This window comes from Echinops telfairi, unplaced genomic scaffold, assembly GCF_000313985.2.
Source record: "Echinops telfairi isolate 266 unplaced genomic scaffold, ASM31398v2 ScPeMD7_443;HRSCAF=831, whole genome shotgun sequence".
In the NCBI taxonomy this organism is placed as follows: domain Eukaryota; kingdom Metazoa; phylum Chordata; class Mammalia; order Afrosoricida; family Tenrecidae; genus Echinops; species Echinops telfairi.
Genome location: NW_022104341.1, coordinates 68,777,930 through 68,803,649, shown reverse-complemented (window position 1 = coordinate 68,803,649; position 25,720 = coordinate 68,777,930). Strand labels below are relative to the sequence as shown.

Here is a 25,720-nt window from a genome sequence, read left to right as displayed (position 1 = left end):
TCTGAGCTAGATGGCCGCTTGTTTACCTTCAAGCCTTTAAGACCCCAGACGCTATATCTTTTGATAGCCGGGCACCATCAGCTTTCTTTGCCACATTTGGAAAGCCTCATTTTTCTCCTGCAGAGTGGCTGGTGGTTTTGAACTGCTGGCCTTGTGGCTAGCAGCCCATTGTAACCCCTAAACCACCATGGCTCCCTCTGAAAGCTCAGGGAGGACCCTAAAGGTGAAGCTGGCAGAGAAGGGAGGAGTCCTTGAGTGGCATGCAGTGTTGAGTAGTTTACTGACAAACTAAAGATAGGTGATTTCAACCCACCCAGAAATACCTCAAAGGAGCCCTGGTGGCATAGTAGTTACGCATTGAGGTGCTCGCCACAAGGTCAGCAGTTTGAAACCACCAGGTGCTCTGTGGGAGAAAGACGAGGCTTCTACTTCTGTGAAGAATTACCATCTCAGAAAGCCACAGGGCAGGTGTAGCCCATCCTCTAGGGTCACTGTGGGGCAGAATCTACTCCAAGGAGTGAGTTCTGGGTTGAGAAGCACCTCAGAAGAGAGGTTTGATGACGAGCTTCCTATAGGCCACAGCCTGGGACACCCTGTGGAGCCATGCCAACCTGCAAGACATAGTGTCACCAGAGGTCCAAGTGAGCTCCCAGCAGCTGATGGTGCTGGTGGAAGGCAGTGTCTGATGACAATAAGGGAAGCATGGGCTAACTTGTGCTTACTCACTCACCTTCGGTGAACAAGCTCACACTTTTTCCCACCACATCCATCTGTCTCTCTCCCAAGCCCACAGCATCGTAGAGCATCAAGGTCTCTTGAAATTCACAGTCCTGGACAGGGGTGACGTACCCAGTGAGCCAGGGAAACAGGAGCTGACTTGAGCTTACTTACTAACTGGTATGGACGTTGCATGTATAAATTTCTTCAGTACAAATGTTCTCCTCTCCCTAATGGAAGGAGCCCTGTGGTACAGGAGGGAATGCAGCTGGCTGCTCACCAGGGGGTCTGCAGGCCGAAACCACCAGCCAGTCCTTGGGACACAGATGAGGCTTTCTGCTCCTGTACGCTTTAGAGCCTGTGAAACCAAAAGACAGTTCTACCCTGTCTTCTAGGGTCGCTATGAATCTGAATTGGTTCGCTAGTAGTGAGTTTGGTATTTTGGAGTACCTGCCCACTGAGGTATCCACCCCTCGTGGCAGAAGAATCTACCCAAAGCCCACCAGTAATCAATTGGACACCCCCTGTCAGAAGGGCCACAAGGAAGACAAGAGCCATTCAGAGTGCAGTGTAGCACCAACGCAACACACAGCCTTCCTCTAGTTCTGTAATGCTCCCCGCTCTCCCCACTATATTACCCCAATTCTATTTTACAACTCTGGCTAGACCAGAGCATGTACACGGGTACAGATAAGAGCTCGCAACACAGGGAATCCAGGACAGATAAAGCCCTCAGGACCAATAAGGGGAGCAGCGATACTAGGAGGGTATGGGAAGGCGATAGTAGGAGAGTATGGGAAGGCGTGGGGAGGCGGGGTGAGAGTAAGAGAGAACTGATCACATTAATTGATGTATTCCCCCCACCCACACCCCAGGGGGACAGACAGCAGAAAAGTGGCTGAAAGGAGACAGCAGTCGGTGTAAGACCTGAAAAAATTTTAGAAATTATCAAGGGGACATGGGGGAGGGGAAAAATGAGGATCTGATACCAAGGGCTCAAGTAGAAAGGAGATGTTTTGGAAAAGATGATGAAAACATATGTACAGATGTGTTTGACACAATGGATACACGTATGGATTGTGATAAGAGCTGTAAGAGCCCCCAATAAAATAAAATCTATTTTCAAAAACAGAGAGAGAGCTCAGAAAGGAATCCTGGTGGCATGGTGGGTCAAGTATTGGGCTTATAACTGCCAAGTCAGTGGTTCAAATCCATCAGCTGCTCCTCAGGAGAAGGATGAGGCTGCCTGCTCCTGTACAGATTTACAGTTTCAGAACCCCCAGGGAACAGTTCTACTCTGCCGTACAGGCTCCCTGGAAGTAGGAACAGAATGGAAGGTGGGGGGTTGTCGTCGCTCAGGAGTGGAAACCTTAAACAGATGCATCTGGACCCTTCTCAGGCCTGCTTCCTCTTCTCCTCAGAGCCAGCTCCTGTTCTGCTTCGGAGGAAATCCCTTATTAATAATAGCTAACATTTACTCTGCTCCAGAGAGTGTGCTAAACGGTTCCCATGCATACTGAATTTAATTATCATTGCCCTAGGAAATAACTCCCTTCTTTACAGGTAAAGAAACTGAAGCTCAGCGAGACTAAGTAAACCTGAAAAGGTCCCTCCCCCTGTTGGTAGAGACAGGACTTGAACCCCCGTCCTCCGGACTCCAGAATGTAAGCACTTCAATCAATATGCTCCCACTCTGTTTCTGCTCATCCCTCTCTGCCCCGTTACCCTCTGCTGACTTCACGCCCACTACTGCTCCCTAGTCCTTCTTTGAAGAGTCCTGGCGGCATGGTGTCCTGGTTATCAGGTGGACTGCTAATCATACACTCAGAAGTTCAAAGCCACCAGAAACCTCTTTCTACTCCCATAAAGAGTTACAGCCTCAGAAACTCACAGGGGCAGGTCTACCCTGTCCTGTAGGGTCACTTATGAGTCAGCATTGACTCCATTTACTGCCTCAGTCCTTGTTTATGTGACGGGCTTCCCCTGCCTGCTTAGTTCACCAGGTGCCTACAGGTTGCAGCCTTCCCTTATACTTGTGACCTGTCTGCTTCCCCCACCCCACCCCGTCAAGTACTGAAGTGACAGACAGCACTCTTATTCGTGTGCTAAACGTGAAAAGGTGCCTATCCATAAAGGGACAGGTAATAGCCAAGCGCTGCCCTTGGCACTTGAGTGCAATTTATTGGATCCTTAGGAAGTTTGAAAGCAGCCCAGAGGGGTGAAAACCAGGCTTTCTACTCCCTTAAAGAGTTACAGTCTCCGTAAACCCATGGGGGTGAGGGGTGGGGTGGCAGGGTGGTCTCTATGAGTCAGCAGTGACTTGATGGCAGTGACTTTAGTTAGGAAAACACAGAGGTGGCCATGATTGACCCAGTTTTCAGATAATAACCTTAAGGCTTGGGAAATGAGTTGTCAAGGGCAGAGACAGGATTTAAACAAGGACGGGATCACTGTGCTTGCTGCGCTTCCCCTTTCACTCATTCTCCCCTGTCTGTCTCCCCTCACCCATCTCGATTCCTCCCTTTCTGTCTTCCTGGTCCCCTTCCACAGCTGGTGCTACTCTGCAGCTTCCAGCATCTGCACATCTGGTCTGTCCTCTGGCCGTTGAGCACAAAAGGCTCGGAGTCCCCACACCTTGGCACCAGGAGTAGAAAGTCCAGTCTTTCTTTTGCAGAGCTGCTGGTGGTTTCAAACTGCCGACCATGTGGCCCTCAGCCCAACACAGAACCCAGTTCCAGGTTCGAGTCCATGTTATGCTATCTTGTATCAGGTATAGCCTTCTTCTAATTATACATCAGAAAGTACTGGGATCTTTGTATGTCCATCTCTTAGCCTGTAAGCTCTGCAAGGGAAAGAACTGTGAATTCCCCAGATGCTAGCACCACATCAAGAGAGACAGATGAGAAAGAAGGGGTAGAAAGAAAGAAGAGGGGAGAGGAGAGGAAAGAAGAGAGAAAAAGAAATAAATGGAATAATGGCGGTGAATCAGGGAGAAAATGAGAAGATAGAAGAATAAGATCAACAAAAGCATGAAAGAAATTGGTAATAGATATTGGGAGAGGACACAGATGAATAATACAGCTCTACTTTAAGGGAGCTTACAGTGTAATCAGGAAGACAAAGTCAGTAAAAATAAGGTTTGGAGAGCAGGCAGGATAGTACTATGGGCTGGAATAAGCCAAACAGAAACTCCAGTTTGAGACTCCATACCCAGGTGTCACTGTGAGCTGGCTTTAGATCAAGTTGAATGCAGTTCTGTCTCAACTTCTAGATTTGGTGACAGTAATGGAATTGGAGCTGTTTAAATATGGCTTGAATATAGACTTCTTCCTGATGTTTTGCCCAAAAAATCTGAAATGTTTGATGTGCACTACTGAGCACAAGATTTGGCACAGAGTTCCTTATGAAATAGATAAATATAGAGAGGTAAAAATAAATGATTAATGATGACACAATCCTCTTCCTCGCACCTCACAGGAATGTGCTTCATTGTTGAATTAGTGCAATGCAATTCCTGGTATACCAATGCCTGGTCTATAATAAATTCCCCGCAAAACCAAACCCACTGCCATCCATCTGATTCCGACTCATGGCAATCCCATGCAACCTTTCGAAGACTGTAAATCATCTTTCTCCTGCGTTGTGACTGTGGATTTGAACCACCATCCTTACAGTTAGCAAGAGCCTAATGTCTAACTCACAGCTCCCCCAGGGCTCCATAGAGTAGAAAGCCAGTAAATGTATGGTGAATTAATACAATTCAGTAGAACTTCTATATGCTATTTTAATGGTGGGAGCATGAAATGATTCTTGTTAAAGCTCATAGGACTGTATAGCACAAAGAATAAACTCTTATGTAAAATATGAACTTGTGTCAGTAAAGATGTGCTCCTATTAATTAATCAATTCTTAGAAACATCCACAGATTCAAGCTATTACTATCATTGTTAGGTGCCCCTGCATAGGTCCTGAGCCATAGAGAGCATAAGCCCAACAGAACCAAACACCGTCCAGCTCAGACCCCTATTCACAATTGTTCTTAGCGTTGAGCCCATGCTCGCAGCCAGTGTCGCGCCACCTTGTCAGGGGCCTTCCTCTTTTTCAGTGTGCCTCCACTTTGCCAGGCATGCTGTCCTTCTCCAGGGATGAATTCCTCCTGATGGCATGTCCAAAATACATGAAGTGAGGCCTTGCCATCCTTGCCTCTAAGGAACATCTGTCTGTATTTCTCCCAAGACAGAGCTGCCTGTTCTTCTGGCAGTCCATGGTGCTTCCAAAATTTGCTGACCCCATAGTTCAAATGCACCAATTTTTCTTTTGTCTTTCTAATACGATATCCAATTTTCACATGCATACGAGGTGACTGAAAATATCTTAGTCCTTAAAGTAACATCCTTACTTTTCAACACTTAACAAGGTCTTGTGCAGAGTCACCCAATGCAACGTATCATTCGATCTCTTGACTGGAGCTTCCATGAGCATTGATGGTGGACCCAAGCAAGAGGAAATCCTTGGAAAATTCAATCTTTTCTATGTTTATCGTGAGGTTACCTATTGACCCAGTAGTGAGAATTTTAGTTCCTTTACATCGAATTGTAATCCACACTGAAGGCTGTAATCCTTAATCTTGTGTGTGAAGTGCTTCTCACAGTCATTGGGCAAGGTTGTGTCATTTGCTTATCATAGGTTGTTAATAAGCCTTCCTCTAATCTGGATGAAGTTAATTGTGCTCATGTGCAACCTGTTCATGGGTCAAGAGGCAGTTATGGAACAAGGAAATACTGGAGGCCTGGTAGGGCTTGATCAAGGGCAGTGTAACTGAGAGGAATTACCGAAATCCAAATGAAGGCTGAACATGATGGTGGGACAAAGGAAAGTAAGAGAAAATAGAGGAAGGAACTAGGAGGCAAAGAGCATTTATAGAGGCCTAACTACAGGCATGTACATATGTAAAAATACTAATATATGACAATGGGGAAATAGATCTATGTATTTATAGGCTTATATATATATCTAATATTTTGTTTATGTGTTTATAGCTAATATTTATAGGTATAGTAGTAAGGTAGCAGATGGACATTGGGCCTCTACTCAAGTATTCTCTCAATGCAAGAACACTTTGTCCTTTTAACCTGGCATTCCAGGATGCTCACTTTCCCAACACAATCACTGAAGACAAAGCAATTGCATAAGCAAACGTGGTGAAGAAAGCTGATGGTGCCCAGCTATCAAAAGATATAGTATCTGGTGTCTTAAAGGCTTAAAGATAAACAAGCAGCCATCTAGCTGAGAAGAAACAAAACCCACATGGAAGAAGCACACCAGCCTGTGTGATCAAGAGGTCTCAATGGGATCAGGTATCAGGCATCAAAGAACAAAAAATCATACCATTGTGAATGTGGGGGAGGGTGAAGTGGATACCCAAAGACCATCTATAGACAATTGGACATCCCCTTACAGAAGGGTTGCGGGGAGGAAATGAGCCAGTCAGGGTGCAGTGTAGCACTGATGAAACATGCAACTTTCCTCTAGTTCTTTAATGCTTCCTCCCCACCACACCCCCACTATCATAATCCCAATTCTACCTTAAAAACCCGGCTAAACCAGAGCATGTACACTGGTACAAATAAGAGCTGGAAACACAGGGAATCCAGGACAGATAAACTTCTCAGAACCAATAATGAGAGTAGTGATACCAGTAAGGTAAGGGAAAGGTGGGGGGAGAAAAGGGGAACCGATCACAATAATCTACATATAACCCCCTCCCTGGGGAATGGACAACAGAAAAATGGGTGAAGGGAGACATTGGTCAGTGTAAGACATGAAAAAATAATGATTTACAAATTTTTAAGGGCTTGTAAGGGAGGGAGGTAGAAAAATGAGGCGCTGATACCAAGGGCTCTAGTAGAAAGAAAATGTTTTGAGAATGAGGATGGTAACAAATGTACAAATGTGCTTGACACCACGGATGGATGGATGGATTGTGATGAGTTGTATGAGCCCCCAATACAATGATTTTATTTTTCTACATCAGGAAAGGTACACGTCGGGGTTGTATCTTCTCATCACACTTATTCAATCAGTGTTCTGAGCAGATCATCAGAGGAGCTGGATGACAGGAAGAGCAACGTGGCATCAACGTCGTCACAAGTAGGCTAGTGTGCAGAAGAGGAAGTGGGAAGTCTCTGTATTTTTTGCACACTTTTTCTATAAACCTATAACTTCTCTAAAAATATAGACTAATAAAAAAAATAATAAAATCAACAGAACCATCATCATCTCATATCAACATTCTAAATCGCATACCTGATTGGGTCTGAAAGCAAATAGCGGAATCTTTTTTTTTTTTTACACATTCCTTAACAAGCTCGGTTTTTTACTACTTTGCACATAGATAAGAAAGGTCTCAGTTTGCCTTGGGTTAATTGACTCTGAGTCTGCAGTCCTCTACACAGCTGTTTGTGTCTCAGAGATGGAAACATGTTCCCAAATATCTGTGTCAATGTATCTTTGCCTACGTATTATATTAGTACTCATTTTATTCGACCTTCAATCCCTATTAAAATCCTTATTCATCTCTCTTCTGGAATCCGAAGGTGATAATTGTTTTCATAATCACTTCCAGTTTCCAAACCCACACTGACATCTTCTCTTTCAGCCTCTTCCTAGTCTTCCCTGACAAACGCCAAGCGGTGCTGTGCTGTCAAGGGTCTATGGGGAAGAAATGAGGTAAGAGCTGATGTGTAAGGTAAGAGGAAAATTCCAGTTGTGTGAACTACTATCTTAGGGGTTTGACAGGGCGATGAACACACTATTATTCTGTCTAAGGAGAGGCTATCTGCTCCAGTGGACATGGAATTAGAAGTTAGCTGCCTTACCTTGGGGTGGTCAATTAATCTCTTTAGGCTACAGTATCTTCATCTATAAAATGAAGAGGTCAGATCTGATGACAGTGACTGCTCCCAGCTCTGACATTCCAAGATGCTGGCATGGCTCAGTGCTTTCTGAGAGCCAGAAGAAAAACAGAAAGCAAGAAGGAAGAAGAAGAGGGGTAATTCAGACTCAGAAAACTCTTATTTTATTTATTTTTAAATTATGGATATGTTCTATTCTGTCAGCTACGGATGTCCTATTTAGTGCTGGCACAGCACCCTGTACTTCAAAGCTATAACATTAGGCATTAAGTTTAGCAAAGAGAGAGGGAATAAAATTGAGTTTCTGTGTTTATGGCCTTCCTAACAACTTCCTTCTCACTTGTGTGTGATCCACTGTTCAATTGCAGAAGGCTAGAAAGGCGCAGGGACATGAGAAGAAATGAAATGTACTGTCTGCCTACTATTAATTACCATTTATTGACTCAGAATTGAGTTGATGAGCGCACATTTGGTTTTTGACTACTAACTCCTCCTCCTCCTCAATGCCATCAAGTCCCAGCTGATGCATAGCAACCCTATAAGACAGGGTAGAACTGTCCCGTGAGTTTCAGAAACTAACTCGTTATGGGAACCAAAAGCTCCATCTTTGTTCCATGGAGTGGCTGTTGGTTTTGAACTACGGACCTGGTGTTCAGCAGCTCAGTGTATAACCACTATACCACAGAGCCCACTAGCTATATACTAAGCCAAATATATTTATTACATGTTATCTCATTTCCTACAACCACACCATTTTCATTATAGTCAGGCGAATTCTGATTCACAGCACCCTTATAAGACAGAAAAGAACTGCTCATAGGATTTCAAGGCACGGAGCCCGGCAGCCAGTCTCTCCTCGGGAGGAAAAGGAAACGTTCTACTCCCATAAAGAGTGACAGTCTCAGAAACCCACAGGACCTGTTCTGTACTGCCCTATAGGGTCGCTGTGAGTTGGGATCAACTCGATGTCTGTATAAGCAGACTGCCACCTCTTTCTCCCCAGAGCAGCTGGTGGGTTTGAACCTCTTTAATGCTGGGTTACCAGGGAACCTCAAACCTAGTTATCGTTGTTTTCTTCTTGTTATACATGAAACTTCTGAGACTGAGGAGGGGGTGACCAGTTCAAAGTCATATAACTGGTCAAGTGTGTTAAGCCCAGGTCTGTCTGCGTCAGACACCACCACCCCCCACCGCCCCCGCACTGCATCATTTCTAGACTATTCCTGCTAAGTAGAGAGCTCCCCATCCGTGGGGTTCATGGGGGATGCTGGAAGAAGGTGACTCTATGAAGGTGGGAGCTAGGTAGTTACATTAGATAACTTCTGGGAGGCCTTTCAAGCGGAGAGTCAATTGTACCATGACCTTAAGTCACTGCATGGAGTAACCAGAAACAAATATCATTAAAACCCTACCCAGAGAAATTGCAAAATATTTTTTCTTTTTTATTTTTAATGTTTCCCAGAGCTATCTTTCTTCCAAGAAGAATAACATAATTATCTCCTAAATTGAGGGGAAAAAACAGTTTCCTTTACCCCAATGGCTACCTTTGTTTCTTCTGATGACCCACTAGAGTCAGAGAATTATTATTCTACATTAATACATGTTCAGAATAATCCCAGGAGATATATTCAGGAAGATTTAATTCAGTGGGAGAGGAAAAGTCCTCCCAGGCAACATTACACTGGACCACCTGCTTTATAATGAGCGTGCTCCCTGTTGCTGGATATGCTCATGGAAGTACTTAAGCACTGCTTTTACAGGAAACCCTGGCCACTAATAACCCAAAATAGCTCTTCCTTATACCTGGTTATAGCCACCCCTCTCTGACACTCCTATAATGGAATCTGAACACTTTTGAGCTTCCTGGCTGGACAATAGCTTGAGGCAAAGACAATGTCAAATGGAACTTTGTGTGATAGCATGCTTCATGAGATCAACCCATGTAGTCATCTTCATCATCATTAAGATTTAAGAAAGAGAAATATAAGTTGTGTCTTCATCAAATGGGACACATTCCTCTTAGACTAAAGCTTCCATAAAGATTTCCTCTCTGTGCTCCCCCTCATTCAAAATGTTATGATTTTTTTTGGTTTTTGATGCCTGATCCCTGATCCCTTCGCTGCCTTGTCATCTTATAGGCTGGTGGGCTTCTTCTATGTGGGCTTTCTTGTTTCTCAGTTAGAAGGGCCCTTGTTTACCTTCCAACCCGTGGGACCCCAGATTCTATGTAATTTGACAGCTTTTCCTCTAGTTCTTAAATGCTTCCCGCCCCCCTGCCCCACTACCATGATCCCAATTCTATCTTATGTATCCGGCTGGACCGGAGGATGTGCACTGGCACAGATAGGAACTGGAAATACAGTGAACCCAGGACCAGTGGAGAGAGTGGCGATGGCGGGAGGGTGGAGGGAAGGTGAGGGAGAAAGGGGGAACAGAGGACAAGGTCTACATATGGCCTCCTCCCTGGGGGACGGACAGCGGAGAAGTGGGTGAGGGAGACATCGGAGGGGGTAAGATGTGATAAAGTAATAATAATTAATAAATTATCAAGGGTTCAGAGGGAGGGGGGAGTGGGGAGGGAGGGGAAAAATGTGGAGCTGTCACCAGGGGCTCGAGTGGAGGGCGGGTTTTGTGAGAATGATGAAGTCAACATATGTACTAATTTGCTGGACACAGTGGTATATGTACAGATTGTGATGAGTTGTATGAGCCCCTAATGAAATGATTATTTAAAAAAAAGATTGCCTCTCAGGAAAGGAGCATAGCAGGCTGTGTTAAACCACAGTGATGACAACTCACAGCCATCAAGTCAACGCTGACTCACAGCGACCCCTGTGGGATTCCAGGACTGTAACTGTTGGAGGGAGTAGAAAGCCCAGTCTTTCGCCCTTGGAGCTGCTGGTGGTTTTGAACCACCAACCATGAGGATCACAGACCAACGCATAACCACTATACCACCGGGGGTCCCTTTTAGATACCTGATAAGCAAGCATGCCTCTCCCAAGATGGACTGATAATTGCTGCTGGACCCCAGTGAAGGGTAAGCAAGGCCGCTTGCAGTCAAGGAGTTTCTTGGGAAGAATATGATCAGGAGTCTGCTCAAAAACACTAATTTCCTTCAAATTAATGCCAACTCCTAGAGGCCTGTAGTGCAGAGTCAAAGGTTTCTGGGGGCTTCTGGGACTGTAACTCCCTCCAGTAGTAAAAGCCCTGCTTTTTTCCTGTAGAGACGCTGGTGATTTCGAACTATTGACTTTCCAGTTAGCAGCCCAGTATGGAACCCCTAGGCCCTTGGGGCTCCTCAGGACCCTGCAGGGACCCAAATAATGTCAACCAACCAAACCAATGTGATGAAAGTGAAGTGAGCATCAGGAAAGCGAATAGTTGAACAGTGCTCTGAACCCAAAGCCACAGCCTAGAGGGGAATGGGGAGGACAGGCTTGGACCACCCTGCGGTAGAGACCGGCTGTCCCTCAGTCCGTATCCTCCTGGCCTGGTGGTCAGCATTCAGTCAACCAACAACAGTGACAATGGTGGCTACTATTATTTCTGCCATTTTATGGATGTGGAAATAGAAGGTTGGAGAGGTTAAGTACTTTGCCCAAATTCACACATCTAGCAAGTGACAGAGGCTGGATAGAATTCCAGAGATCCCACATAAAGCTCCAGGTAAGGAAGCTTCAAAAGGAGAATCAAGGAATTCCTGGTAATAAGAATAGATGGATGCCCAAAGAATGAAATGGAAAAATAAGAGGAAGGTGAGCATGGGTGCTTTTAGCTGGAAGAGTAGGAAAAGCATGGGGTGTAATCAAATTATCCAACAGAGATGCAAATAGGAGGGTAATGTACATCATCAGAGCAGAACTGACCTGAGGGAATGAAAGTCTGTTGCCACATTCAAGGGTGCTTTCAAGAGCAAGACCAGAAAGTCAGACAGAAAAGAAGGAAGAATCATGTGACCTGGGGAGTATCTGAATCAATTGTAAGCAATACGAAGCATCCAGTTAAATTGAGGTGATGTGAACTCGGAAGCTAAGGCTATCATCATGCTCAAAAATAGAAAAGAAAGCAGGGACCCAAAGCACAAGAAATGTAATCTAAACAGTCTTCTTTCTCCTCTTAAAAAAAAGAAGAAGAAGAAGCAATTCCTGAGAGTCTGGAAAGGATGACTCCCCAAGAAATGGCCAGAAGTTTTACCTGACTGGAGATTTCAAGCTACTTACTGTCCACCCGGGAATCTAGAGAGTTTCCAGGGGAATAGCCCTTAATCAAGTCCATCTTCAGAAGCCAAGGCTTTAAGTCCAAAGCACCTGAAGGATTGAGGGTCCACCTACCCTTGTCTTTTCTTCAAAGCCTTGCTCTAGGGCTCCCTAGCACATGAACTGCTCAACAGTTCCCCATGTGGAACTCCAAGCTGCTGGTGAATTGACAACAGATATTTAAGAAGCTCGTCCTGGAAAACAGAAATGTAAAACGGATGCCTTTGAGATGTTAGAGAGACTTGGGGGAGTCCTGCTGGGAGGCCAGGTCAAGTCACCCTACTGGTCCTGATGGAGAATTCAAGACATTAGCTAGTTTTTTGAGAGGGTGGACCTGGATTTGACTCCATGCTTCCACGGACTTCAAGCAAGGCCTTCCTCACAAATGAGATTCAGTAAGTGGATGGCCTGCCAGTTTACCTATGATTATCATAGTTATTTTTACTATTGATATCAGTGGACTGAAAGGCACAACTCAAGGTATGTTTGAAATGTGAACTGACTTAATTTCCTAACCGGAATTAACTGCCATCAATTCGATTCTGACTCGTGGTAACCCTACAGGACAGAGTAGACCTGCCCCTGTGAGTTTCAGAGGCTGTAACTCTATGGGAGGAGAAAGCCTTGTCTTTATCCCTAAGTTCTTGCAACTCTCTTAAAAGGAAGTCATTTATTTTAAAAGAAAAATCCTTATCCATTCTACATTGAACATGTGCGAGTAATAATGATAATGTTATCTGGGATTTGCTTGAAAATTATCTGGCAAACTCTCTACCCATCCACCCCACCTAGTAAGGATAATAGATAATTTAAAATTGACAAAAATGTTGAGAATTTTTGTAACTGGTTATTAGGTAAATGAGAGTTTATTATACAATTTTCTCCACTATCATGTATGTTATAAATGGCCCATAATAAAAATTGAAAACTTAATAAATGAACAGAAAATAGATCATGCAGACTTGCCCTGTATTAAAACCCCATGACTTTGTGGCTCAGTTGTAGCAAGAGACGATTCCATTCTATAGTATCTTTAAGACACAAACAACAGTGTCATTTCAGAACTTAGAATGTTCAATATACACGTATATAAGATACAAGCCAAAGTTGGGCCCTGATTTAGTGTTAATCTTATGTGTGCCTCTCAGTCTGGCTGCGTTAGGACGGGTAGCCGCAGTGGGAAAGGGAACGGGCAGCCCGACTAATCCCCGATTGCTAGCTACCAGGGATTGTACACACTACTCCCAAACCAAGGTACTTTATGAGGAAAGAATTGTCAATCCAGGCCTTCGTCATACTGACCTTACAGCAAACTGGCTTTTAAGAGCTCTGGACCTGGTAGATGTTTCCGGTTACATCCTGGATTAGTAGGTAAATAAAAGTCTTTTCGGTCCTCTTCAACATAGAACACTATCCACAATGATAGCCACATGTGCAATATGAAGTTTTCTACTCATCACATTTAAAAGAGTAAAGAAAATAGGGTAAACTAAATTTAACTCTTCTATTTTATTTAACCCAAGGTAAGTGAAATATAACATCAACACATGATCAATATAAAAATGTAAAGGAGCTATTTGGCACTCCTCTTTTCATACTAAGTCTTTAAGAATATGGGGTATATTTTACAGTTTGGGTATTCAGCACCTCCAATTTCAGATGTGCTGTGGCAAGCACATCACTTGTGGCTGGCAGCTACCGTACTGGGCTGCGGTCTAAACACAAGGCAGTGTGTGGGGTTGTGTCACTGTCTCTCCCAACAGGACAGGAGCTTTGCATGTTGAAGGAAGAGGTTCTGCTGAAAGTTAAAAAAGAAAAGAGATGCCTGGGGGCCCTTCTAGACCAATGGACTGAGGATCTGGGGGTTGGAGACTGGGCACTGGCATTTGTACAATGGCAGTCACTGATCTGCCACCTAACATGGGTGAGAACCAGTGCACAACATAGTGAGCTGCTACATAGCCAAGACTCTTGTTTGTCTCGGCAACTCTGGTTGATAACAAAATGTACTCTTCCATAAATGGATTCCAAATACATAAAGGATGAAGTATGACAAGTAAATAAAGACTGAATTGTATGCAATCTACTGATAGACGTTTGTTAAAAAGAAATATTGTGAGGTAAGCATTGATATATTAACCTAATGACATCTGAGTTCTCTTACAAGTTTGTTTAACCAAAGCAGACACATAAATTGATGAGGAGTCCTTAGCTAACTAACTAAGCTGTCATCCAAAATGTGGTAAAACTTGCCATGAAAAGAAATATACGCGGATTCTGAAAAACTATGTACGCTAAGGCAGTTCATTAGCATGATTTCTTACAAAGTTCAGAAGATGGGCCTCCCAACCCACTCACATAATGCAGATATATATTTAAGGTTGTTACCCCACAGCTGCCAAACCCAGACTCTTCTTGCCCGCTGCTGTGTGATTCATGCTTGAGAGTGTCGTGAGAGGGTCTTTTATTATTATTAATGTGTTTATCAAGCAACACGCTCAGCTTTCATGTAATTATGTTGTTGGTTTGCAGCACTAAATACAAACCTGTGCTTCTATGTGTAATTGGAGCAAAAACGTAGTTACTCACATGAGAAAATCGCACATGGTCAGGGGAGGACAACGTGAAGGCATGTCTGCCTTTGCCGGCCTTTACTTCTCACTGAGCTAGTGTCAGGTAGTGGGAAGAACATAAGATGCTCCGTGGAGGTCGGCCCCTGTCACTCTGTGTCTGGGCTGCGGACAGCCCAAAAAGGAAAAGGAAGATACTAATGGCTTCTACTGCACAATCCCACCAGGGTGATTGTATGAATGGAACAAATCAATACGGGAGGAGAAAATTAGTAAATTAAACAGCTAAACAAATATTATGGCTTCATGTATTCCATGACAAACACAGGCTACACACCTACTGTGTGCCAAGTACTACAGAGGGAGAAACAATAACGAGTCTTGTTAGCAATGTTGTTATAGGCCCTATCCTATTATAATGATTAGCCTGTTGGCTTCTCTAATTCTACAAATCCTCCCCAGGAGGATGGCCAGGGGAGGGGGATGTGACTTCAGAGGTAACCCTCTTTAAAGGGAACACTTTACAAGTCTAGAAGTGTTTTCAGAACAACGGATAGATATAGTTGTGCAAGACAGTAGTTACTAGAATCAGCTGGTAAGCTTTTAAAATGTCCAATTTCTAGCCCAAATATTCTGAATTACCCCTTTATGGGAGCACAGCCTAAGAACTGGACTTTTAGTAGGTTTCTTTGAAGAGCCCTGGTGGTATAGTGGTTACAAGTTAGGCTGTCAGCGGTTAGAAACCACGAGCGACTCTACCAGAGAAAGATGAGACTTTCTACTCCCTTAACGAGTTCATCTTGGAAACCCACAGGGACAGTTCTAACCCGCCCCACTGGGTCACTAAGAGTCAGAATTAACTCAGTGGCAGTAAATGAGCGCCCAGTAATTCAACCGACTAGCAGAGTCTGAGAATTCTGAGGATCCTCATGAGTAATTTGCTTGAGGGAGACTCGGAAGCCAGGTCTGCACTGTGTCTTAAAGTCCATCATTTCAGGTTCATTTTCTTGGTTCCTATTCTTTGTCTCCTATGAAAATACGCAGAAGCTAGAAAGACAACATAGATCTGGAAACATGAATTTAGAGTCTACCCTGAATTCCTACCATTTCACTGTCAATTTGTCATAATGTGGTGAAATGCTTTGCTGCGATGCTGGAAGCTGTGTCACCAGTATTTTAAGATACCCGCAGGGTTATCCAAGTGGACAGGTTTTGGTGGAGTTTCCAGGCTCAGAACAGACTACAAAGAAGGAAGGAACAGGCTGTCCATATCCGAGAAAGGATTCATTGAAAATCTGATGAATAAGAGTGAAACACTGTCAGATAGAATGCCTAAATGTAGTCCTCAGGGTGGAAGGCACTCAAAATCCGACTATGGACATACTGCCTCCTCAAAGTGGAGTCAACCATAATGATGTAGATGGAGTAAAGGCTTGGGGACCTTCATTTGCTAATGGAGAATGAGTCAGAATGAAAAGAACCAATTGCAACCACCAATTAACAATTGGAATGTGCAATTTACAAAGTAAGAATCTAGGAAAATTGGAAATGGATTGAATGCATATGCCAATATCCTAGGCATTAATGAACTGATATAGACTCTACAGGTCATTTTGAATCAGATAATCATATGGTTTTACTATATTGGCAAAGCAAGTTCAAGAGGAATGCAATTCCTAATCATAAAACAAATTTCAACATCTATCTTGAAGTATGAAGGTGTTTTATGAATAAAAGTTATAGGATTAATATTTATACTCCTACAAAGAATTCAGTTAATGCAAATATTACTCCTGAAACAACAATACCAAATTCAGCTCAGATAACCCCTCTATTATATCCAAATTATATCCAATAAATACAACTTATTCAAATTTAAGTACCACCCACAAAGCTAGTGATGTAGAAATTGAACAAATCCAATAATATCTTCAGTCTGAAACTGATCAAATATGCACTCAAGATGCATTGAGAAATATTGGTGATTGGGATGTAAAAGTTAGTTGGAAAATATGGTCTTAATGATAGAAATGAAGCTGAGGATGGCATAATAAGATTTGTAAGACCAATGATTTCTTCATGACAAATACCATTTTTCAAGGAGACGAAAGGTGAATGATGGTACATATGAACTTCTCCAGTGGAATAAACAGAAATCAAATGGACGACATCAATAACAAGAGAAATGGAGTAGTTTATATCAGAAGCTAAAACCAGGTAAGGGGGTGACTGTGGAATATACCATCAGTTGCTAATACGTAATTTCAGAGAAGTGAAAAAAGTACATGAGAAGCAAAATATACACATAAAGCTATCCCACCTGAATTTCGAGAACATCCCAAGAACAGATTTGACACACTGAACACTATTGACAAAAGACCTGCTGAGCTTTTGCAGGATAACAGCAAGAACATCATTCACCAAGAAAGCAAAAAGTCATTAAAAACACAAGAAATAAAGAAAATGTCAGAGTGGATGTCAGAAGAGACTCTGAAACTTGCTCTTAATTGTAGAGTAGCTAAGGAAAATGGAAGGAATGATGACATCATAGAGCTATAAAGAAACATTTCAAAGGGTAGGTCAAGAAGACAAAATAAAATGTAATAAAATGTACACAGTCCTAAAGTTAGAAAACTAAAAAGGAAACTAATAAGGATGAACATGCTTGGCATATCATAAATTAAACAATAAAAAAATCCAAGTGTTGAGTTGCAATATTAAAAGATTCTAAGAGGGGAAATATTGAGTGATATGGGAAACATCAAAAGAAGATGGAAAGAATACACAGTCACTGTACTAAAAAGAACTAGTCGACATGCAACCATTCCAAGAGATAGCATATGAACAAGAATCACATGTACTGATGCAAGAAGTTCAAGCTGCACTGAAAGCATTAGCCAAAAATAGGGCTCCAGGAAATAATGGGATGCCAAAAAGAAAAGAAAAGAAATGTCTCAATAACCTGAGGAAGCATTGGAAGCACTTACTCGCCTATGCCAGGAAATTTGGAGACAGCTACTTGCCCAATTGACTGAAAGAAATTCATATTTGTATCCAAATAAAGGTAACCAAATAGAATGCTCAATTATAGAATTATATTGATATCACATGTAAATAAAATGTTGCTGAAGATCATCCAACAATGATTGAAGCAAAACACTGATAGGGTGCTTCCAGAAATTCAAGTCCGATTCAGAAGAGAACATGGAGCAAGAGATAGCATTGCTGATGCCAGAGACCAGAGAGATGTTTACTTGTGTTTTATTGGCCATGTATCAGCTATGTAGATCATGACAAACTATGGACACTTACAAAGAACCTAATTGTGCTCATGCAGAACTTGTACATGGATTAAGAGGCCGTTGTGTAAACAGAACAAGGGGATAGTAAAGGTGTCTATCAGGGTTATAGCCTCTTCCCATACTTAATCTATACACTGAGCAAGTAATCTGAGAAGCTGGATTATATGAAGAAGAATGTGGCATCAGGGTTGGAAGAAACTTTATTAACAGCCTGCAGTATGCAAATGACAGAACCTTGCTTGGTGAAAGTGGGGAGGACTTGAAGAACTTGCTAATGAGACCAAAGATTACAGCCCTCAAGATTGTGGTCTGCTTCTAAATTCCAAGAAGCGGCCGGTGGTTTTGAACTGCTGACTGCCCAATGAATAACCCACTCCTCCACTAGGTCTCTTGTCTCTTAGTCATTTGTGTATGTGTTTTACTTTTATATGTACCGTATATACTCGAGTATAAGCTGACCCGAATATCAGCTAAGGCACCTAATTTTACCGCAAAAACTGCATTAAAAATCTGCTGGAAAACCCGGCTAATATACGAGTGTATATGGTATATGTATACCTTTTTCAGAGGAGAATGATGTTCTACTTATCTCTTTGAGAGAGTTGTGAGTTAAGCACACAGTAGTTTCATGTGCATAAATGAACTTGATTTAAGATGATTCTATCTGACATGATTACCGAAGGAGAAAACTCAGGATATTTGTTAGAAGCAGGAGATTTGAAGTATACATCTAGGCTCAGCCCACCCTTCTCCTATTTATGAGTGATATGATAGGTCAAGGACTTCTGGCAAGGTAGTGAGTTACACTTTGGACTACTGATTCAAGGTCAGAAGTTTGAAACCACTAGTCGCTCTGAAAGAGAAAGGTGAGGCTTTCTACTCCTGTAAAGAGGTACGGTCTCATAAACCCACAGCAAAGTTCTACTCTGTGCCTTAGGGTCCCTCTGAGTGAGAAATGACCCAATGGCAGGGAGTGAGACGATGGGTCATTACTTTACCTTTCAGAGTCTCGGCGCCTTCATTTGCAGAGTGCAGATAATGAAAACATCAATCTCACCAGGCCGTTAAGAAGATTAAATACGTTAACTGCTTAGTTCAGCATCAGATGTCATAGAAACCACCTAGTAAGTTATGATTTTTATTGTTGTTGCTTTATTTCTCTGCAATTGAGCCCACCGCTGACTCACGATGACCGATGCACAACAGAACGAAATGCTATCTAGTCTTGTGCCACCACATGAGAAGTTGCGGATCAGAGCATCTGCGATCTGTAGGATGTTCCCTGGCTGATTTGCACAAATAGATTGCCATGCCTTTCCTCCTACTCTATAGCAGAAGTTTCACTTCTTGTTATCTGATCAGGTTTTAGTGAGTGAGCCCAGGCCTGGACAATTCCAGCCCTGATTTAGAGGTGTACAGAAAAGTTGGAGGGTCCTCCACCTAACTTATCTCCTGAGCCAATTCCACTTCTGAAAGGTGTTCACCTCAGGAAGAAGATGCAGAAGAAAAGCCAGAGAGTTATGTCCTAGTTTCCCATCCTCCCTGATGGATTTCCTGAAGAAATACAGACCCACCGGAGATTTACGGGTGTGCTCTGTTTCCCAATAGGGAAAGCAACTTCTTTGCCACCACTAGGCATTCCATCTTTTCCTGGAGGTCAATCCGAGAGGCGCCTGCGCCGTCAAAGGCAAGATTGAGAACACGGGAGCTGCTGAGTGGACATGCCCACGGCCTCTGAGCCTCCTCCCTTCTTTGATTCTGGAACGGAAGGGGAAATGACTCAGATATTGACCCTGGCCTAGAAACTCTAAATTCATCCTTGGAATTGAAAAGAGATCTTAGAGATATTTGGCCCAATCCAGCATCCTGGACATGGGGGAAATGCCCGGATGGTAGGAAATAATTTAGAATAAAGTTCAGAGCTATAATGGTCAATGACAAACACAGCCTTGTTCTGGGCGAAATGACAAGGGCAGTGTTATAAAGTGTTCAGAGGTAGAATGATTGGGCTTTTTTAAAATCTGAGATTTGATTCTTCATTCTTATGTGATATTAAACTTATAATTCTTTAGAAAATAACAATGACAGTCAATGGCTAGCTTTCATATATTTGCCTAGATAAGCAAAAGGTGGCATTTCTATGTGCCTCTCTGCATTTTTTGAGGGTGGTTGGGGGTTGGCTATTGTACTGATGTACTTAATCCCCAGGAATTTGGGACCCTCTAATGCTGGGTTGGAGAACTGGGGTTCTGGACTTCCAATTTCCATGACTTTAGGCAATGTATTTACCTCTCTCAGTATTTACCTAAAATGCCAACAACAATAATAAGGCCTACCTGGCAGAAACCCTGTACAAAGAAATGAGGTCACAGATGGCTTGTGCTTCACAGTGGGTCTGGCACAGGAATGGTGGTGGTTGGTGGTTAAACATGCTTTCCAGAATTCAACCATGTAAATAAATGGATAAGTCGAAAGCAGATTCAGAAGCAACTAAGAAGCATTTTAACACCACCCCCCCCATATGAAATGCTTCCTAGATTAATTTGTGTGCTTTGAGGACTACTGGCTGTAATGTCAGACAGAGCCACATTTACATGCTACTAACCAACGGTGTTTCACAGATGATGTAAATAAGGTAGATAACTTCTGAGCCTCAGTTTCCTCATCTGTAGAATGCAACCACCATTGAAGAATGCCAATACGTATACTAGGCATTTTACCAGCCCCATCGACTACATAAGGGGACGCTGGTGGCCAAGGGGTTACTCTGCATAATAGCAAGACCAGCAGTTTGAAACCACTAGACACTCGTTGGGTGAAATATGAGGCATTGTGGTTCTATAAAGATTTTACAGCCTTAAGAAATCCAGAGGCAGTATGGATTGAAATCAACTCAATAGCAGGCGGTTTGCTTTTGCGGGGGCTGTCTACTAAATAAGGCAAGCCCCAAAGATGCATATTATTCTCTTCAGAGATGAAGATGCTGAGGCTCAAAGAATTTACTACTAGATAAATCAATTTTAGCAGAAATACAGCCAGAGTGCTCCTTAGAAGCAAAAGTAGTATGGTAGTTACATAATCTGCTGTCAGTTTGAGACTTAAGAGTGAAGGGGTGGAGTTTAGCCCATCACAGGTTGATGACTTCATTTGGAGGCACTAAGGAGATAAATAGCTCACTGGAGGTGGGGCACACGTATACTCCCTGTGAGACATTCCTGCGGAGAAGACACATGGAGCTACACTAGAGCTCTGGAGATAAAGGAACTATGAGATGACCCCTGCAAGCACTGAGATGCTTCCACTTCCACTGGATCCAAGGCTTTCCATCCACTGGCCTGTAATCTTCCTGCATTCAGTGTCATTGCATGTGTTTCGTGAGTCTGAAGAGGACATTGTAGATTGGTATCGGACATATGGGCTAATATCACATTTATGGACTTGATCTGGACTGGGCTGGCTGTTTTCTCAATATTCAGTTGCTCTTGTATATAAATAGCTTTCTTATACACATATGAGTGTCTATGAATTTGTTTCTCTAGTCTACTCAGACTAACACAGGTAGCAAGACTATGCCTTGCTTACTTTAGGCATGTCATCAGAAAAAGATCATTCTTTCTAGAAAGACATTGTGCTGGGTAAACCAGAGCATCATATAAAAGGAGGGAAACCTCTCAATGACATGCACTGACACCACAGTCACAGCACCACACTGCAGTACACCAAACACCACGAAGATGCCACGGGACCTGGCATTGCTTCATTCTGTTAGATCCAAGGTTGCCATGATTCTGAGACAATACAACGACAAATAAAAAAACAGTTGATTTGAAATTGGCTATGAAAAACCCCATTGTCATCATGCCCACTCTGACCCTGTAGGATAAGGTAGAAATGGGGTATACATCTTAATGGGGGTAGAAAGCCTCATCTTTCTCATGTAGAGTGGTCAGGGCGGTGACTCGTTGATGGTCCAATGTGTAACTGTGCCACCAGGGCTGCTCAGAACTGGCTCTAAAGACTGGTGATCTCTCTGATACCAATCTCAAAGTCCACCACTGACTGAATCCCTTTTACCCATCGGCAGAACAGATGGTAGTGGTACGGTATGAAAGCTGCCGCCCAGAAAGATCGTAAAGATCACATTAGTTAGTGCCGCCGAAGGTACTTTCTAAAGTGTAGAGCATTATACAAATATAAAAGATGGCTCCCAAGTAGGTGTCTTCAATTATAGCACAGTTGCAAAATCTAGCATTAAGGAAGACTGTATGAACTCCATGGTCCTCCCACACGGAAAGACAGCAAGATGAGAACCGGGGCCTAGACAGGTCTGTGTCTGCGTAGCTCTTCACCCCAGGGAGCAATACGAAGCTCATGATTCCAACGAGTACAATCCCACCTCAGTGGGATTGCTCTTCTAGGATTCTGAGAACAAAGAAGCACTTGCAGTATGTTTTAGTTAAGAGATCAAAAATGCAGGTTGGATACCATTTTTTAAAAATGTGTTTCTGATGTCAAGTCCACTTACGGATACTGTTCTGTCATTGGCCACTCAGAGCCATGAAGAGAGCAACAGCAGTGACAGTAGCCGGCAGTGCAGATATTGATGAATGAAGGTGTTGTCTTAAAAACCATCCTGAAGCTACTTGCAGTGGCTTAATGACTCCCACAGGCACCGTGTTAATTACAAAAGGGGATTGAATAATTCACACCCAGCATAGGATGTGAAGCAATACCCCTCTCTGAAAAAAAGTACTGGTAAAGACGGAGGTGCAGGACTTAACCCAGGTCCATACCCTTTAACTCACTAACCCCAATTCAAGAATGCTAACGAGCTACTAAGCATATTGACAAAAAGTATTGATACCCACCCCCACCCCAATTTTTAGCTCCTATAAATAATCTAAGTGTTTAACAATGGAGAATTGGTTTAAAATTGGGATACATCTCTAAGAATAAAATAGCATGCCATTAAAATTATTGCTAAAGAATTTTTAATATCAGGAAATTGTGCAATATTAAGTGATAATAAATAAGTAAAAGCAGGATGCAAAAAAGTGTCAAGCAGTGCTTGCATGTGTGTATGTTGTTCACAAAGCAAACAAAAGAAAATATGTGAAATCTTAGCAATCATAGAATTACTGGTCAACTTTGGAAAGGTTTTTATTATTATTATTATTATTCATTTCTAAGGTTCTAATAGTCAGCACCTACTGTTAGTTTTGCAAATAAGTGGTAAACTGTACAATTGACACAGCCATTGCAGCAGCAGGATCAATAGAGCAGCAATTGTGAGGATGGTGCAGGAGGCAGCTTTCTTCCTTCTGTTGTCCAGGGCGTCCCTGTGGGTCAGAACCAACCCGCTGCTACCTGAAAATAGCAGCATGCATATTTTGAAGAGAAGGAAGCACACAATAAAGTACAATCCAATTTGCTATCACATTCCACACCAAAAAGAGTACTTTGATGAACAGAGGCACAGATTAAACAAGATTTAGCCTGTTCATCTAACAGGTCACTGATCTGTAAAAATATCAGATGTTTTCAGATTTTTCAAATCATTTATTATTAAGCAACTAGTTGGATTGTAGCCAACTTAATTAAATGAAGAACATGAAATGGCGCCATCCCCAGAAAAGTCCCTGGGGACCAGGAAGGCTTCTCTGTTCACCTTTGTCTGAGGAGAACCCTGTGCCTGCAACAGAGCAGGGGCTCAAAAATGTGTGTGTGTGTATATATATATATATATATATATATATATATATACCCACAGGACACAATGGGCTCCGCTAAGCTCACAAGCCATCTGGCTTACCTCTCACTCATTCTTATGCCCATTCAAACGTGTATTAAGCTTTATATAATATGTATGTATATATATTATGCATACATATTATATATAGAGATCTGGTGGTATAGTGGTTATGTGTTGGGCTGCCAACCACAAGGTTGGCAGTTTGAAACCACCAGCTGCTCCACAGGAAAAAGACGAGGCTTTCTGCTCCCATAGAATCACAGTCTGAGAAACACACAAGAGATAGTTCTTCCCTGTCCTGTAGGGTTGCTATGAGTTAAAATTGACTCAATAGCAGAGAGTTTGGTTTGGGGATAAAAGACAGATGAGAGAGAGAGAGAGAGACACTCAGGTGACACTGCAGACTAGTTATTGGACTGCCAACTTCAAGGTTGGTGAAATGTAACTTCAAACCTACCAGCTGCTCCCAGGAAGCATCATAAGGCAGTCTGCTCCTGTATATGCAGACTACAAATCAGAATTGCCTCAAAGACAATGGGTTTGATTACAGATAGATGTATAGGAATCCAAGTGGTTAAGTGCTCAACTACTAATCACAGGTTGACTGTTCAAGCCTACACAGAGGTGCCTCAAAAGAAAGGCCTGGTGATTTGCTTCCAATAGGTCATAGACTTGCAAACCCTACTGGGCACAGTTCTCCCCTGCATACTTCAGATTCCTCTGAGTTAGAACTGATTCAGTGGATGATCGAATTGATTCACCAAAAACACAAGGGGACTTTCAAAAGTTCATGGAAATGGAAAGCTTCCACAGACCCTTTGAAGCACATATGTACACATGCAAAACACACTGGCACTGTTGACTGTGACCCTATGGAGGGTTTTTGAGGTTGTCGGTCTTTACAGGCAGACAGCCTCATTTATTTCTTGCAGAATGGCTGGTGGATTTGGACCACCAATCTTGCAGCTAGCAGCTCAATGTTGACTTAACAGCATCAGCAGAGTTCAATATAGATAGATAGATGATAGATCAATAAGCAAATCAGATAGATAGATAGATGATAGATAGATAGATGATAGATAGATAGATAGATGATAGATAGATAGATAGATAGATGATGATAGATGATAGATAGATAGATAGATAGATGATAGATAGATAGATGATGATAGATAGATAGATGATAGATAGATAGATAGATAGATGATAGATAGATAGATAGATAGATGATAGATAGATAGATAGATAGATGATAGATCGATAAGCAAATCAGATAGATAGATAGATAGATAGATAGATGATAGATAGATAGATGGATAGATAGATAGATAGATAGATGATAGATAGATAGATAGATAGACAGATAAGATAGATAGATAGATAGACAGATAAGATAGATGATAGATAGATAGATAGATAGATAGATAGATAGATAGATAGATGATAGATCGATAAGCAAATCAGATAGATAGATAGATAGATAGATAGATAGATAGATGATAGATAGATAGATGGATAGATAGATAGATAGATGATAGATAGATAGATAGATAGATAGATAGACAGATAAGATAGATAGATAGACAGATAAGATAGATGATAGATAGATAGATAGATAGATAGATAGATAGATAGATAGATAGATAGATAGATAGATAGATAGATGCTCTATCCATGTCTAGGTCTGGACTGTGTTGAAGGCATGCAATGACCAATGATAATTTTAATATGCTCACAAATAAAGGACTTCATTTGGTAAGAAAAATACAAATAGAACGCCAGGGGAGCTCAGAAAATGGGAGAATTTCTCCAGATAGGACATTCAGAGGCAGTTTCATGAACAGAAGGAAGGGACTTTGAGCTGGGCGTGAAGTGGTACTAGAGGAACGGCAGAGGTGAGAGGAATTAGGGGAAGGTATCCTGGGCTGAAATACAAGTAGTCCCTGACTTACAATGTATTCTAGTTAAATGAACCTCAGTTATGACTATACCTTTTTGCTTATATCATAATTAGTAATATATAATACATACAGTATTGCAGCGTGTAATGTGCTGATGCCATCACATCTGTAAATGTATATGTAAAGTTTCCAATATCAAATAAAGAGAGCGAATTTATAAAGATGCTGATAAATAAAGATTATATTGATAGAAACTTCTGGTAAATTATGGTGTCGGATGCTTTACATCTACTCTCTAAAACTAA

General features: G+C 42.2%; 1 protein-coding gene across 2 annotated transcripts in view; it reads right to left on the bottom strand.

Annotated features, from left to right (window-relative positions):
* The window catches only part of DAB1 (DAB adaptor protein 1), a 1,456,966-nt gene that overhangs the window by 1,192,001 nt on the left and 239,245 nt on the right, over positions 1-25,720 (bottom strand). The window lies entirely within an intron of this gene.